This window comes from Sturnira hondurensis, unplaced genomic scaffold (genome assembly GCF_014824575.4).
Source record: "Sturnira hondurensis isolate 20B ecotype Veracruz unplaced genomic scaffold, ASM1482457v3 Scaffold0020642, whole genome shotgun sequence".
In the NCBI taxonomy this organism is placed as follows: Eukaryota; Metazoa; Chordata; class Mammalia; order Chiroptera; family Phyllostomidae; genus Sturnira; species Sturnira hondurensis.
Genome location: NW_028093273.1, coordinates 4,824,357 through 4,842,291, shown reverse-complemented (window position 1 = coordinate 4,842,291; position 17,935 = coordinate 4,824,357).

Below are 17,935 nucleotides of genomic sequence, written 5' to 3'. Positions count from 1 at the left end.
CCCGGATAGAGGGTATACATTTGATAGGACCCCAGAATTCTTTTTACTACAAATTGAGAGGTGGGTTGTGAGAGAACAAATTGTGTATAGGTTTTTTAAAATTCAATTTATCCTTTAAAATAAAAAATATCCAATCATATTTGAATCATTCCAGACCATAGAAAAGGATCCAAAGCTTCCTGATTTTTTCATGACACTAACATAACTTTATTACTAAAAGTTGATTAATATATTATAAAAGGGAAAAACTGTAATTTATATATGAATATAGATATAAAAATTCTGTGTAGCGTGTAGCAATTGATTACAGCTGTGTATTGTGAGAACAGTGTACCTAATAGAGTTTATTCTGAGATCATAAGGAGAGTTCAATATTAGGAAATCCATCAATGTAATTTATTACATCAACAAATTAAACAAAGAAAGTCAATAATTATATCAATAGATGCCTGAAAGGCATCATAAAATTTAACAGCCATTCCTAATAAAAAAGTCCAAGTAATGTAGAAATAAAGAAAACTACTTAAATTTGATAGATTCTTTCTACCAAAACCCAATAGTGAACATTATAATAAACCATAAAATGCTAAAGCTATTTCTGTAAAAAAAAATAGGGCTGATTTCATGTCAAATTTAATCTGTAGTAAAACTGATTATACCTTTCTATCCCCATTGCAATGATGGCAAGGATGTACTTAACCATCTCTTTCTCCTATTAGATCAAGGCTTTCTAAAGGCAGGTAGAGGCCTTACAGATTTTTGTAGCCTTAGTCCCTGACAGTTTCTGGGACAAAAATTGTCTTGGAGGCATAAGCAATGACATGCATATAACAGTAGAATTTTGTACTTTGTGAAAGGCCATTTCCCTTCTCCACAAGTGGACTGTGTCACTTTGACGTATGTGTGAGATGCTGAGTGTACACCATGAGCATGATTTGCAAAAACCACTTTTCAATTAGTACAACCAAAAATAAATAATAAAAGAAAACAAAAAAGTTCAATAAGAAATTAGATCTGAATTGGGGCAAAAGGCCATTTTTACTTTTTATGATTCTATCTTTCCTAGAGACTAAAATTTTATTTCTATTGATTTTAGAGAGAGAGAGGAAGAGAGAGAGACTGAGACAGCCAGAGAGAAACAGTGATGTGTTGTTCCACTTATTTATGCTCATTGGTTGATTTTTGTATATGTGCCCTGACCAGGGACTAAACCTACAACCTTGGTATAATGGAATGATGCTGTAACCAACAGAGCTACTCAGCTGGGGTCTCCTTGAGATTTTAAAATCATCATTTTTGTAACTTCTTCATAATTGCGCTAGGATTTATTTATCATATTTAGAAGTTGAGCTTTGAACAGCTTGGAAATGCAGTAGTATAAGTGCAGTATATAACTTATCTTAAGTTTATATACTTTAGAAACCATAACAAATACAAATAAAAATCCCCAAACTTCTTAGGAAATACTTCTCTAACAGCAATTTTAGTTTCACATTCTTCCTACCTTCTAAATCCAAATTAAAAAAAAAATTCTTTCCAAATTGGTGCTTAAATATTAAGATATACACATATATAACTTCTTTAGAACTCTGAGTCATTTCAGTTGGCATTAGTGGGCCAGGGCCCTCTGCCTGTATTTGCTGCTACCTATTTAGAAACTAATGCCTCCTGTTGCGGTGTCTTCCTCTCAAGAGAAAGCGGATGGGCTACCCTGATATTGAAAACAGAGGTCGGATGTCCAGGATTCTACTCTGGAAGGGTGGCACACCCCCAAGTTAACACACTCATTTATTTATTTAACAAGTGCTTATGAAGCTCATAAGCTGGAGTGGGCACAGAGTGAAGACAGACTGGCCCAGCAAAGGCATGTAGTCTGGCACTATTAGCCTTTCCACCTTTCTTTGCCTTTTTCCTGTGTGTGCTGTGTGTTTCTCAGTGGTATTCTTTGAAGGCAACAAGGAAACAAAAAACCCATATCTTTATGTACAACAAACCTAAGGGTGATTTAGGTTTACCCTTAATAAAGGGTAATTTAAAGAAATAAAGATTTTTTTCTTTCTCCCTCTCTTTATCTACCTACCTATTGTGTATTTCCATTCTGTCCTATCCTGTCCTGTCCTATCTACCTATCTATCCATCCATCCATCTGTTTTTGGTCTCCTTAGCTCTAACCTCATCCCCTCTCTCTTGGAAATGCACCCTGATTTTTCCTGGAGAATCCACTCTCTCCTGCTGCCAGCCTGTGGTCCACCTTGGCTCCAGGACGGGACATGGGATCCTGATCTGACGAGTAGAACAATTCCTGGAGTTCTAGCTGGAATGCCAGGAAAGGGGACTCTTACCTGCAGTTACTAAATTGGTTTAATTTTGGTGCTGCTGATGGCCCCTTGTCATCAAATTTGTATCTCCAGAACAACACTTACTTTTCTAACATAGAAATTATATAAAAATGAAGCTAAAAACAGGAAAAGGAATTGTGTGATGAAGGAAGACATTTTTTCCTGAAGTTTTAATTTTTTTGTTTATTGATTTGAAGAGAGAGGACAGAGAGATCAATGTTGTTCCACATATTTATGCATTCATTGCTCTTTATGTGTGCACTGACTGGAGATCGAACCCTCAACCTTGGCATATTGGGACGATGCTCTAACCAACTGAGCTACCCCTCTAGGGAGAAGATGTGTTTTTGATGAGACCATTTAAATACTTGAATTTGACCAGGCTTGAAGATAGGGCTATGGACTTTTCAGTTATGTGAGCTAGTAAATTCTCTTAAAAATCACTTTGAGAGGGGTTTCTCTCACTTACAACTAAAATTCATGTAATAGGGGCACAAAATGCAATCCAGGAATGTCAGAGAAGACTTTCTGGGAAAGTAGCATTTAAGTGATTTTTCTAAAAGAAGTTGGACTAAGATGAAAGAGGAGAGTGTTCTCGTGAGAAAACAACATGTTGGAAAGCTGTGGTTGAGAGCGTGCGAGGCTTGTTTGAAGAACTGGAAGCTTTTCCCTCTGGTTGGCACACAGAGGGCAAGAGGGGCAGGGGCAGGAGCCCCATGGAGACTTGAGGCTGTGGAGGTTATGCGGAGTCTGAGGACACAGAACTTTGTCCTCAAGGCAAGGGACAGGGTCTTCACTGGGGCGATTCCAGATCTTAATTCCCTCCTAAGTGCCTCTCAGAATTAAAGTGGGCAAAACAAGGGGAACAATTAGAGTGACATGATGGTGGCCTTCCTAAGTAGTGGTGGTGGAATGAGGGACAGTGGGGTGGATTAGAGAGCTTTGTAGGAGTTAGAATCAAGAAGCTTTGGAGACTGACCAAGGGTTGTCAGAGAAGGAAGAGTGTAAGGAGGAGTCAAATTAGGTTCAGAGGTTCCTGGCTTGCACACTGGTGGTGGTGGTGTGGAGGGAGAATGTCACACACAGGAGGAGGAGGTTTTAGAAGTGGAATTCAGGGTTGGAGAATTTAGATATCAGGTGTTTGGCACCTCTGAGGAGAAATATGGAATAGGCCATGGGATTTATGGTCTTCTATGTTAGAAAAGTAAGTGTTGTTCTGGAGATACAAATTTGGGATCTGTGGATGTAATTGAACCATGATTGTAGATGTGGTAGGTATGGAAAAAGAGGACTTGGGACAGAATCCTATAAAACACCAGTATTCAGAGGATGGGCAGAGGAGAAATAGCCCTAAAAGGAGTGTAGAGAGAATTAGTCAGAAGGGCTGAAGAAAAGTCAGAAGAGTTGGGTGCCTCAGACTAAAGCACGTGTCGAGGGGAGTGGGGAAGAATCAAAACTGGTACTCAGGTCAAGGAACTGTCATAAATTAGGGCTTAGAAGTTAGTGTTGTTGCTTATCTAATAGGTGGTGCCAGAATGCTTATTACAGAGAGAGATGGAAAACATTGATAATCAAACTACCCCTGTCAAGGTTTCAAAAGAAGGAAAAGTTGATTTTCAGGATAGGAGAGTTTGGAAGCCTTGGAGTAATTCTGGAAGGAGATGGTGAGGAAAGGTGATGGACAGGACGGAGCCAGGGAGCTAACAGAAGCCCTATATCTTGTGTGATGGAGTATTTTCATGAATTTCACAAAAATTCCATAAAATTTAATAAATGTGTGCATGATTGAAATGGTTGTTATTTTATGGAAACTGAAATAGGACTAAATTTCACATCGGAAGTGTGGTAAAAACCAGAGCAAGTGAGAAAACTGAAGCTGAGGCTAGGAGAGAGACCTGGGACCTTGGTGGCAGAGTCAGGTGAAGGTGGGGCCAGGCTGTCAGGGTTTAAGTTTGGGCCTCCCACTTACCAGCTGTGGAACCACTTTGGGCCTCTGTCTCCTTCTCTGCAAAAAATAAGGACAATAATGCTTTCTAATTGATGGGATCTTTGTCGGAATTACATGAAATTATTACATGTGCCTTGCATGTAACAGGCTTTTAATAGACTTTGACTTCCAAAGGGCTTTGGGCTTTCACAGGCCATGGAATTAGGAGAGGTTAAGGCAATTTCCCCCAGGGACCAATGACAAGGGAGGTCCCAAATGATGCCTGCATTATATAAGAGAAGGACTGAAAATTGTCTATGAGACTTAGCCATAGGATGATGTTAAGTGATCCTGGAGAGACACTTGAATGAAATGTGGACCAAAGTCAAAGGGCAGTGTGTCCATTCAGAAGTGAGTGAGTAGGGACAGTGACATTTTAAAAAGAAGTTTAGCTAGGAAAGACAGTAGAAATAGAGACAGAGAGAGAAAGAGACAGGATGGAATTTTATCTGAAGCTATGCATTTACCCAGGGTTATATAATTACCTCTTCTAATACAGGTGATATCTTGGTATCACAAAATTTGCCTTTATGATTCTTCACCCAGTGTTCCTACTGTCATTTAGATTTATTTATTTTTTCTTTTTTTTGCCATCTACATTTAAAGAACACAGTCAAGATATGAAGAGTATGGCCCATTGGGAAGCTTAATTTTGCATCTCATGTCTTAAAGAGGCTTATTAATTTTCTGTGTTTGTGAACTGAGACACAAGTTGTGTCATATGGTCCCTCATATTTTCTTCCTGAGTGGAGAGAACCATCTTGCTGGCACATCATCACTCTTAAGGTGGCTGGAGGCATTATCAAAAATTGAGATAATTACCCTTAAGAGGAATAAATGAATCTTGAGGACATAGGTTCCCACCTCTTAAAGCAGGGCAAAGAAGGTTAGCGAGGCAGGGGGGCTGTTGGCTGGAGGAGTCCATATAAGTCATTTTTAATTAGAGGCTTCACCTTTGTTCCCCTGGGCAGCTGCCAGGGAATGTTCTACACGTGACCTAAGATAAATGAGCAAGTCAGGGAACTGTGTGCATCTCTAAGAGGAGCTGCTAGGCTATTCTTTTGAAATCATAAAAGGGATGGTGGTAATTAAAGATACATTTTTTACAATTCAGTGTAAAAGACAGTGAAGAAGTTCTGAAGGAAGAGGCAGGGCTCAGGGAAGCCCACACACAGTGACTCTGGGATGCTGTCTTTCACGTTGTTTTCTTGTTAATGCTGGAGAGAGGCTGATGTGGAAGACAGATCATAAGGAGAACTGTTGAACATGCATCACAGCATCACTGCTTTTTTAAATAGAGAACAAAGGAAGCAAAGGCAAACGTTGAAAGGAAAGTTATATGAACACACTGTCTTGTGCAACAATCTCTACCACTCCTCGGGGGAAGAGATGGATGGACTTCATCCTTTCAAGGCTCTAGCCTCAACCCCTACATGTTGAACATGAGTATATGATGCCATAGAAACAGCTCTAAGTGGGGAGTTGGGCATCTAAAGGTATAGGGCTAACCTATTTACTTCTTTGCCAACAATTTGGTGACTTTGAGCAACCCTTGACCCCTCTGAACCTCCTTTTCTCCAAAATGTAAGATAGAAGACTAATGGCCACTGGGATTCTTACCCATTATAGGTTTCTGAGCATACTGAAAGATGGGCGAAAGAATATATACCTGTAATAAAGAGGCTCATAAGAAAGCAGCTTCTTGTGTATTTTGCTTTGGAAAAAAATATGCACCATTTGATTATATGGGAAAAGAAAGAATGGGTGTGAAACCCAGATGTGTTGGGTTGGCACATGTGAACAATAATATTCTTATATAAATTTTGGATAAACACTTATTATATACTTTCTTTCACCCAGAATATTTGGTTTTCAATTTCTTAATCTTTTGGAATGCTGGAAATTACTTTTGGCATTTTCATCATTCCTGGGGTACAACTTAATGCTATTTGAAACAGAAACAGTTTTAGCCTCAAAATAACACAGTTCCTGCTAATCAACTTAAAATCTTCCAAGTCACACAGACTCTCAGAAGCCAGAACCTGTTTTTCTGGATGAGAATGTATTTGCTCAGTCCATGAGATTGAGATCAAATTTGGATATTATTTTCCAGGTCTTAGTCTTTGGAAAACAGATGAAGAATACCCGGATGGCATGAGATGTTTTGTGACTAGAAAACTCTATAAACATTTTCTTAGGAACCACATTTTGTCTTGAGAGTAAGTTAGGGAGGTCGTAGGTATATTTTCATGAATTTCTTTGGTTAGTGTGGATCATGGCATGTATTTAGCACCAAAAGTGTTTGTTGAATAAATGAATGAATGCATATATATATGGCATTTAAAAGAGACTATGAAATCTATCATTAGGAATTTTCCTAGTTAAAATTCAATTATTGCTATCAATTTTAATCTGCTATGTATATCAAGATTGGCAGTTAATGAATTTCTGAGAACATTCTTCTTAACTTTTCTTGAGATAGTCTTATTAGCTTTGAAAGACTTCTAATGGCATGTGGCTTTCTTAAGAAAAAAAGTTAGCAAATAAGAGAACCAGTGTGTCTGCTTATCCAGACATCCAAAGGCCAGTCAGGGAATGATTTAATCTGAGAATTGCTTCCCAAATCAAGTGGCGTTTCTGAGATGCCTCTCTCCTTGAAACCTTGAATGTGATGGTGCCATTTGAGTTTGGACACACTTTGATTCAGAGAGAGACCCGGGAAGGAACAGGGCTGATTAAAGGAAGGTTTGACCACTTTTGAAGCCAAGAAGGAATACACACTGACACAAGGAGGAGAGTGCTAACTATTTATTTATTATCCTGATTAAAAATGTGAGTGAACACGTTTCTGTCTCCCATGAGGCTACAACTTGACAATGTTTAATTTTGATGAGCTATTTTCCTTCTTGATTAAGATAACTTTTCATGGAGGCTTTGCCTGTTGGAAATAAACTCTGCAATTCATAGCTAATATTGAGGCTTCTGCTGATCACTGAGTCTGCTAATGAATTCACTGAATGTGTGTACTACAAAAGACTATCAGAGGGGAACCAAATGTCTGAGGGACCTCTTTGCATCTTGACAATTGACATTTGTATGTTGGAAATAAGTAAGATGAGTAAGAAATGAGCGAGATGCTCTTTTTTGTTTGTTTTGTAGCAAAGAGTCATAGCTCACCACAGTTCATCAGCCAATCCAACATCCCCATTTAATGATGAAAAACTAAAGCCTGGAGAGGTGAAGTTACTTGACCAAGCACACAACTAGCTAGAACTATGTAGAATTTAAGTCTTATAGTCACTTCTTGGCAAATTCTATGTGAGTTCTGTAATTTTACTGAGGCTTCACTTGAGGTAGAAAATGGTAATCGATGAGGTCCCAAAATGTGACTATTCCTATTCTAGGTTTTTCCCTAATCATTCGTGAGGTCACATAGCTCAGGATACCTCTTCTTAGAACCTGGCTCCAGGTCATGTGACTGAACTGTGTTTTACCTCAAGGACATCAGCAAAAAATGAGGGGGGGGGGTGCTTAAGATTCTAAGGGGGTATAGATGTACAACTCTATAAGTAAACTTTGGGGCACCATGTTGGTTTGCATCTTATTCAGTTCTTACCTGAGTGGCTTCTACTTTGGTGAGGGGCTGCAGACTTTGACTTCAGATTAGGTCCTCACACCCTGGATTTCTTCCTGTAGGGCTGGATGTCTGCAGGGTGTTAGCCTGGTCACTAGGACTCATTGGATCCAATCTCAGCATTCACCACAGGGCACGGTGCTGCTTCCTGCTGCATTCTCCTAGCAAGATAGAAAGGTGCATATTGAAGTCCTGAGACTGCCCTTATCCTCTGAAACAAACTGAGCAAACTATCTTCATCTTTCTGCGCCTCAGTTTCTTCATCTGAATATGGGGATAATATTTGTGTCTAAAGAATGGGGATATGTGAGATGATTCACAGGGTTATCCAAAGATAGCCTTGAGCGATTATCCCAGAGTGGCCATGTAAGCTGGCTCAAACTGGAGCCACCGGCTTCACCTCAGCTGAGAGAAGTCAGTTGTTCCCAGTGTCAAAATCTCATGAGATTGGTGCTTTCCTCTTCCTAGAGGGATGGGGTTGGGGATGGGGATGGGAGGTGGGGGTGTAGTGGAGATAGGGGATAGGGGGTTTGAGAGATGGAGCTGTTGGGAGGGGTGGGGGTTGGTTACAACTTCCCATGAGCTGCTGAGGTCTTTAGAAATTGGGGAGCTGGCTTTCATAGCAATTGATGGAAAAGGCTCAGTCAACCTGTAGTCACAAGATGGGACTCATGCTATTTTCATGTGAAGATAAAGCAACAGAGGCTAGCGCCCTTCACTGGGGCAGGGTCATTTTACTGGCATAAAGAGCACCAACCCAACATGGGCCCAAAGAGAGCCCTTTGCAGAATGCTCCAAAATCAGACTACACACCTGTTGCCCGGAGCTCTAGCCTAAGTGATGCTTCTGGTGTTTACCCTAAACCCTTAGAATATTAGGTTGTTGTGAGGTTTAAATGAATTCTCACATAAATGCACTAAGGACAGTGCCTGATTTTCTGAGCTTTCAAATGGGCATAATCACCCTTTTAAAAGGATCATAGTAAAATACTAGATATAAAAGCCACATGTAAACTATAAAGCATATACTCATATTAGCTGTTATGATTATTAGCTATATTTATCTTTTGTATCATTTATTTATTGCAGAGTGGAAAGAAATGGGTTGTCTAAAGAGTGGACAATTAGGCAGGAGAACTTTCCATTTAATTGGTTTTCCTCCAAGTGTAACACATTGTTATTTATTTTTTAAAGAGTCTACATGAGTTGGAAAAATTAGATTTGTCCTCTGTTTCAGGATGGGGGTATCTTTCTTCTCCCCGTGCCAGAACTACCACAATCACCTGTGTGCTTTTCCACAGAAAACTGTTAACAACTCAGCTTTTTTCCCCTCAACATTCAGATGCATAAATACATCTTTATGTGCTCTAACACAGTCTCAACATGTATAAGAGAAGGATACATTCCTCTTAAAAATCCCACCAGGTTGCTACCCCTAGAATAAGAAATAATGTGTCAATAAACCTGGAACATGCATCTGATTATCTCGTTATATGTACGTGAGGGTTTTACTGTGAATATGGCAGCAAGGAAAATATTCAGTTGACTAAAATTTCTCCCATGAACATCTCTAGAAACCTGAGAGCCAGCCTTGATTCCCTCCTCTCCCTCACCCTCTACATTATGTCTTTACATCTCCACCTTCAATATATCTTTATAAAAATCTTTTAAAATTGAATTTATTGAGTGACATTGATTAATAAAATTATGTAGGTTTCAGGTGTACAATTCTATATATCAGTGTATCTTCAGTATATCTTACAGCTACTCATTTCTCTCTATTATGGCCACTGCTAGTTTAGACTATGATGTCATCATCTCACACAGGAGACTTCTGTCTTATCTCTCTGCTTATATTTAGCCGCACTCTTGCTAATTTTCTACAAAGAAGTTAGAGTAATCTTTTAAAACATAAATTGGAACATGTCTCTTTCTGGTTCCAGTAGCCTCTCATTGTACTTGGTGTAAAACCCAAACACTTCAGGCTGATAGAGGCCTCTGTGAACTCACAAAATTCTTCCCCTTGTGCACAAAAACACAGCTGCACTGGCTTCCTTTTAGTTTCTTTCCTAGAAAGTGTTAGGCATTCAGTTTTCACACAGCTGTTTCGCAGGATCATTTTCCCCACCGCTTTACCCTACATCCTCTCCACTCCTCTGCTGCTGTCTCAACGTAAATGCCTTCCCTGGCAACAATCACAGACATGCACTTCCATATAAATAAGATTTCTCCTTGTCGTCTCTCAGACCATTCGGGCTTTCCATTCACTACACATATAGTATAGTATAGGAGTATAAATGTATGTGTATTTTTTAGTGTATTTATTTAATAGTTTTCTCCCTCAGTGTATCATAAGATCTAGGAGGACAGGGATAATGCCTGTTTTGTTCACTAGTGAGTACTTCAATATCTAGCACAGCATCTGGCGCAGAGTAGGTTCTCGAGAAACTTTGGTAAGTGAGTGAATATTCATATTATTGCAGGTTGTCATAGTAAGCTCTAAAAGCGAAGGAGACTCAGGGATTTTTGTTGAGCTGACAATGGAAGACAACTGTGTAGAATCCATGGGGGGCTCTGGATTCTAGGTCTGTCAGATCTCAGCCAATTCACGAAACTTCTCTGAACCTATTTTTATCATTGGTAAATTGAGGAAAAGAAAGAATTGTAATACTCTCCCTTTTCACCACCCCCACCCTGCCCCCTGAGAGAATCATTATATTAGTGCTTTGGAACCTTCAACTATTCATACAAATTCACATTGCTGTATTATTAAATGGAAAATTGTGTCAGAAAGCAGAGAAGGCAGATGGAACAAGAAGACGAGAAATGCATGGCAGCCAAGAGTTTGCTGGTAGATGAAGACAGTGGCCTGGACAGAGCTTGCTGTCCATCCTTTTAAAGTCCAGTGTTTGAGAAGAGCCAAACCAGTCAAAACAGTCATAAAGCATTTGTGGTATGTAGTTTTTAGGCTGCTTATATCTTTGGAAAATTTCCTAGCAAATGAGTCCCACTCAATTGAGAGCAGATGCTGTCTATAGTTTTGAACTTCTTAGATGTTTATCTTGCATTAACATTCAGTACTTACTTTTGTCATGCATTATTCCATATACTCCCTCATTTTTTCTTTTGTAAATTATATGCTAATTTCTGTAGCTGTGAAAATTCTTTTATGATGTTAATGATCCCCTTTCTTATGCCCATTTAATATACTTAATTCTGAAATTTGCAACTCATCAGGCTATTGAAGCAAAATTTATAAAACATCCATTATAATCTGTCTCATTGAATTTACTATGTGTTATTTTAGTTCAAGGCTTTAGGTATAAGGTTTAATAGTGACATCATTTGACTTCTGATTTCACTGTGCATTTTATGTGATGATCATCATACTCATTTCTGTCTTGAAATATTTTATAGCTCAAGTATGATGGAGAAATCCCATCTTTAGTTTCCAAATGAGAAAGAAGTCACCATGAACATAACATTTTCATTAACCATCATTTTTTAAAATAATGGATTAGAAAGTGTCATTTCATTTGATCTGAATTTGAAGTCTTTGAAGAGAATACATACTTGGCACACAGGAGGTGCTCCTGGTGTGCTTATGAATTCACCCATTCATTTATTTGATATATTGTTTATAATGTCCCAGAATTATTTTAGGTACCAGTTATTTAAAAAAAAAGCAAATAAGATGACCCTTGACTACTTTTTACTTTCTTATTCATTTGCCCCTTTGACTTAGATTTCAGCTAGGTAAAATTCATAAACTCAGACTTGTTATGAAGATTCTTGGTAGTTTAGAGACTTCCTAAGCTATTAACAAATACTTGATGGTTGGTTCCCAATGCCAATTTGCAAAACCTCAATAGTTATCAGACACACACACATTTAAATTTGCTTTAATTTTTTAAAAACAAAGGTGCTACATGTTGATATGCTATATTAGGATGCTGGTTTTGCTACTTTAACAAAAACCAAATAGCAGTGGTTTAACCTACATAAAAGTTTCTTTCCTTTCTACATAAAAGTCCAGGTTGACTGGGAATCCAGGGGAGGCCAACCTTCAATGAGGTTATCCAGGGACCCAGAGTCCTTTCTGTTTTCTGACTCCACCATCCTCTAGTGTCCTGCCTTCATTACTGTGGGTGATGATGTCTTGCTACCACCTGTTTGAACCCCAGCCTGAAGGAAGGGCAATGAGAAAGTGTAAGACACAGTTTCTATTCAAGACTATCATCCAGAAATTGTGTTACAGAACAGATACACCGGGCCCAGACTCCAGAGGATGGCATACTAATACCGTCCAGACCACCTACCTACTGGGCCCGATCCTCCATCACCAATAGGAAAGACATCTCTCAATGCCAGAGATTTGTGAAAAGAAACTGAAATGTTTATTTAATGCTATAAAGACTTAATGCAGTAACCTAACATCTTCATTAAAGTATCAAAGTTCTTTAGGATATCCACCTACATACATACACTCACACACACACNCATCCAGAAATTGTGTTACAGAACAGATACACTGGGCCCAGACTCCAGAGGATGGCATACTAATACCGTCCAGACCACCTACCTACTGGGCCCGATCCTCCATCACCAATAGGAAAGACATCTCTCAATGCCAGAGATTTGTGAAAAGAAACTGAAATGTTTATTTAATGCTATAACGACTTAATGCAGTAACCTAACATCTTCATTAAAGTATCAAAGTTCTTTAGGATATCCACCTACACACACACACACACACACACACACACAGACAGTGCTCCCTTCTCCCCCTGCCCTAATTCAGGGTACTGTAACTCAGGAAAAGAGCACTCATCCATTTTTCCAGGCCGCTGGCACTATCAGCTGTGTCACCACTGTCCAGGCAGGATCTCCAATTAATCCAAAGTCCTGTGGCACCTTCTCATGATCCACTGGCAAGAGCTTTTTGTACCCATTTTTCCAGGCAAAGTCTCTCCTGCTTCCCAGGCCATGTGGCCAACGGCAGCACCCCAAAGCCACATGGGCCTCTTCTACCAAAGCTGTAGGGGTCTGCACTCCGCCAAAAGTGCGTGGCTTTCTTCAGCTGGCTGCAGGGGTTCCCACTCTGGCAAAGTCATGTGGTTCCCTCTTTACTTGGTTAAGAGGGGGTCCTCGCTCTGCCAAAATCACGTGGCTCTCTCTGCTAAAGCTACATGGTGATTCTCTCTCACATGGCTGCGGGAGTCCCCATTCTGGCCGAAAGAGTGTGGTTCTCTTCCCCAGTGGATGCTGTGTCTGAGTTTAAATCCCCACACCAATCTTCCACCAATTGATCCAAAGGGGATCAATCTTCCTCTGTACCCCTATTTCTGATTCCTCCTACAATCAGTTACACCTGCCGATATTTCTGTATTATTCAAAGCTTACTGGGCTGCCATCGTGAGTCTGGGTAGGTATGGCCCCATGTTCTGGAGCCAATCTTCTCCAAGCTCCCACACAGGTGCTGTAACTCGGGGGACCTGCCCCCCAGTTACATCTTGGGGGGAGGGGACTTCATCCTCCTGGCTCCAAGCCTGGCCGCAGCCATTTAACATATCCAAGTGACCCACCAAAGGCGACCATGCCATGGATTAGCCACAAGGCTGTGGCTGTACAAAACAGCCCTGCATGTTCCTGCTCCATGTGTCTCTTCCCCCAACCCACACCTGTGGGGGAAGGGGTGAGGACATCTTATATGTCTTTCCAATAATTCCTATGCACCTTGAGTTCTGGACACCCTCTTGGCTGCACCCTGTATCAGTTGCACGGGTTACTTATTACACGCCATTGTACGGAACTAGGTCATTGGACTGTACTAAGCCACAGGAGGCTGGGATAGTAGGTCTTCAGTGAGTAATCATGTGTACAGCAACATTTGGCAAAAGAGTAAATATGGATATTGGGAAAAAAGGAGTAATATTTAAGGGGTGTCCTGACTCCCTCTCCCTCTCACATACTCTGCCTTTTCTAAGGAGATTTTGATTTTGTTTTATAAAACTAAATTGAAAAGCAACATAGAATTTTAGGATACTCATGAGCCCAACTTCCAGGGTCTACCAGGATTTCATGCTACTTGTTGAATGAGTCCCAAACTGTGAAAGTTCAAACTTCCTGAATATTTTACTCCTCCTCTTTAGTCTTAAGAACTGCTAGTATGGGCATTTATTTTCCCCTTCACCAGTCGTAGAGATGCCCGTTGGGAGGAAATGGGCTACAGCAGCATATTAGTGATACAGAGGCACATAAGGCCAACTTCCACATCCCTCACAGGCCTTCTCAGTGTCCCTGCAGTCTCCCCCTCTTCCAGGATAATTGGGCTCATTATTTCCTTCTATGAATGAAAAGCATTCTATAAAGCCTGATCTCCAACTTAGCTTCCGAACATCAACATGGTCCAATACACTTTTTCTTGAAATATAGAAGGGCCAGTGTGTGTTACATTCTTACTCTTATTTTTGTTGTGGTTTAACTTGCGAATGGAAAATCTTCCTCCACTGTGAAGGACAGGGGCACTCATCCCTCTCCCACTGTTTGGGCAAGTCCTGAGAAAACAAAAGACAAATATGATTTTGGAAAGTATAGATTATCCAAAGAGTCACTTATAAAAACATATATAAAACAAGACTGTTTTTATAACTTTTCAGGGCTCCCTAAAGTGAGACTTTCGTAAGTTAATTTCTCAGATGTAGGAGAAACACCAAATCCTTAGAGAGTCCAACGGTCCTAAAAGTTAAATGAAAACATTTGAGTTTCTGAGCTGAGCACAGAGGATTCTGCACTCAACTCTTGCCTGAAACCATCCTGGAACCTGAAGAAGAACAGAGGCAAAATTTTAAGATGGCATTAAAATGTTAATTTCTCTTTCATATTTCCACTTATAACAGTTCCTAAACTTAAAAGATGTCCTAGCAGGGTATTTAGATTCTGGCTGAGGTGGAATCCAAAACAGAAGGGATTGGAGAGCCTACCAAATAGTTGCTTACAGTGGACCTATCTTCCAGTCTCAACTTGGATGAATGCTGGTGTAGATGAAATGTTTGGGCCTCCCAGGAGGAAAGGGAGTAGAACAACCCATGTAGCATAGATATCTTCACCATGATTTATGTGGTTTAAAGCTAAGTGAGGAAGCTCCAAGGAATTTTGATGCAGGTTTCTTTTCTAAGTGGGACATGCGCATTCAACTAGTGAGTGGGAATTACTGGATGCTTTTTTATTTTATGGCCCAGAACCCTGTTTATTTATTATTCATTTGCTCTCTTCTAAACATCTAAGACTGAGTATGTAGATTGTTTCTGGGACAGTTTGCAAAGTAACAGATCCATGAATAATAAATCATCATTAATGTTCAGAGTAGGCTCTTGTAACCTTTCTTACTCCTTTATTAATCTTTTCTCAAAGTTGTTCTTGTCTCCCAGGATATTAGCATGCGTCAGAGGGAGGCTTTGTTTTTTTAGGGCTTTTTTTTGTCCAAACATTTGGTAGACTATCAAAATAGACTTATTTTGTCAGTTAGGTTGATAAACTTCAACCCAATTGAATATCTGAAAGTGGGAAAGAAGGAAGGAAGGAGGGAAGGAAGGGAAGGCACATTTCAGCTCACCTTTCCTGAGTTGGCCCCAGGTACTCAAAGGATGGATGAGTTTATCATGAGTTTTAAAGCCAAGGAAGACAGCCTGTGCTGTTTCCCAACAAGATCATTTCGAAATACTTGCAAGCTGCTTTTAACAGTGAGGATTGCCTTGACCCTGGCCAGATAGTTCATTTGGTTAGAGCATCATCCCAGTGCACCAAGGTTGTGGGTTCAATCGCTGGTCAGGGCACTATAAGAATCAACCAATAAGTGTATAAGTAAGTAGAACAACAAATTGATGTCTGTCTCTCTTTCCTTTCCTTTCTTTCTCTCTCAAATCAATAAATATAAAGTTTAAAAAACCCAATGAGGTTAAAAAAGCAGTATCCAAGAGATTTAAAATGACCTACAAGTAGACAGAAGATGCCTATTTATGACCATACTAGCTTATCCTTTATTATTATTATTATTATTTACATTTCAAGTATAAAACGCTATAATTTGACATTTGTATCTACTGCAAATTTGTGATCACTTCCAAGCTTACCATTTGTATTGCTTTTTAATGGTCAAGCTCCATGCCTTTGGGAAACATGTACCGGTAATACAATTCTCTACAGTAATACTCATTCACCCTAATTAGCTAAGACCTTTACTTCTGAGGTGCTCAAGTTTGTGGGCCACTAGAGTAGGTAACTCTTGCTTGTGTCCACTGGGAAAATGTCATTTATTAAGCCAAAAGTAGCAGTTCTGGGCACATTTTCAGGCTCATTTTTCATTTTTGGCCTCTCACTACCAGTTGTATACCAAAAAATTCTCTGGAATGAAGGGACCAAATAATAAGGTGCTAGAAAACATTTCCTTTTATAGATATAATCTGAGGAACTCCCATTCAATCTCTGCTAAGTAACCTGGGGACCAATGAGTACATCAGGGGTCACAGTGAAAGTGGCTAGAAACGGTCCTCACTGGTTAAGACACACATCGATTTCCTGAACAGGACCCAGCTGTTGTATGATTATTTGAGCACTTTCCTATGGACTAAAAGGCAATGTGAATTTGTACTCAGAAGAAAGGAAGCATTACTTGACTAATATTGCTGAAAACTTAGTGCCACAGCTTGGCACTGTGACAGTTTCTTCAGCTAACTTTGAAGAGCTATCTCAGTATCCGTATTATCTCTATATCTGCATAACCCTGCAGGTCCTCAAACACTCTGAGGATTTGCCACCTGCAGGACACTGACACTAGGTACTGCCAATCACTGTCCTCTCTTAGTCTCTGGCAATATTTCCTCCCCTTACATTTTCCCCCTTAAAAGCACCTTTCCTTGGCTACCACTACTTCCTATCTGGATGATAATCTCTGGAGAAAGTTTAGGCTTTTATAGTACATGAGAAACCTTTGAGTTGAAGAAACATGTACTTTTCAGACTGAAAAGACATTCCCAAGGCCATGCAAAAAGGTTGTAAACCTGATTAGAATGGATGGGGGTGGGGGGAGAAGTGACATGAGACAAAGAAAAAGTGCAAAAAGAACAGATACAAATAAAATATCTCGAAAAATCATGTCACATCAGTAAACTGTCATTTTTCAACAGAAATTTGTTTTCTATCTTCTATATACTAACCAGACAAAGAAAACATTATGATTAAGGCTACATGGGCTTGAATGAACAGGTTGTGTTTAAAGATCAAGAGATTATTCAAGGTAGTCAATATATAAGCCACACAGTTGGAGGGGAGGGCTGGTTTGTGGAAGGAGCCCACATCATATGAGTAGGCACAAGCCACATCATAAGAGGCATTGAGAACCCAGAGTTTGGATATGATATTGTAAGTAACAGGAGTCATGAAATCGTTTTCACCAGAGGCTTGATAAGATCATGTCCATATTTTTAAGATATGACCTAGTCACAGTGTGGAGGATGAGTTGAGGTAGAAGAAGGAGACAATGAATCTGGTTAGGAGGCTTTCCGTTTTGGGAGATGATAGAGGCAGTCTCCCCTAAACATTCAATTCATTTGAAGAATGTGGGGCAAGAGTATGAATGGAGACCACCTCCCCAGCCCCTAGTCCCCACCCTACCATGGCCTATTTCTTCTTTTCTTCCCATCTTCTGTTCAGGGTACTCACACCCCTGTATCTATATGTCCAAGCTCTTTCTGTCTTTCCCCTTCTTCTCCCACAAACAACTAGCCCTTGGTCACTGCTTAACCTGGGGTTGTGCACATGGGCTGCGCTATCTGCTCTCAGAAGGATACTCCCTTGTAGGAGGCTGTGCAGGCCCTGAAATATATTCCAGGTTTTGGGGCTGGAAGTTTCTGGTCCTAGGTACCTACAGCATGGTTTAGGATCAGGGGAATGGGCTCTAAATGGGCACATATGCTTT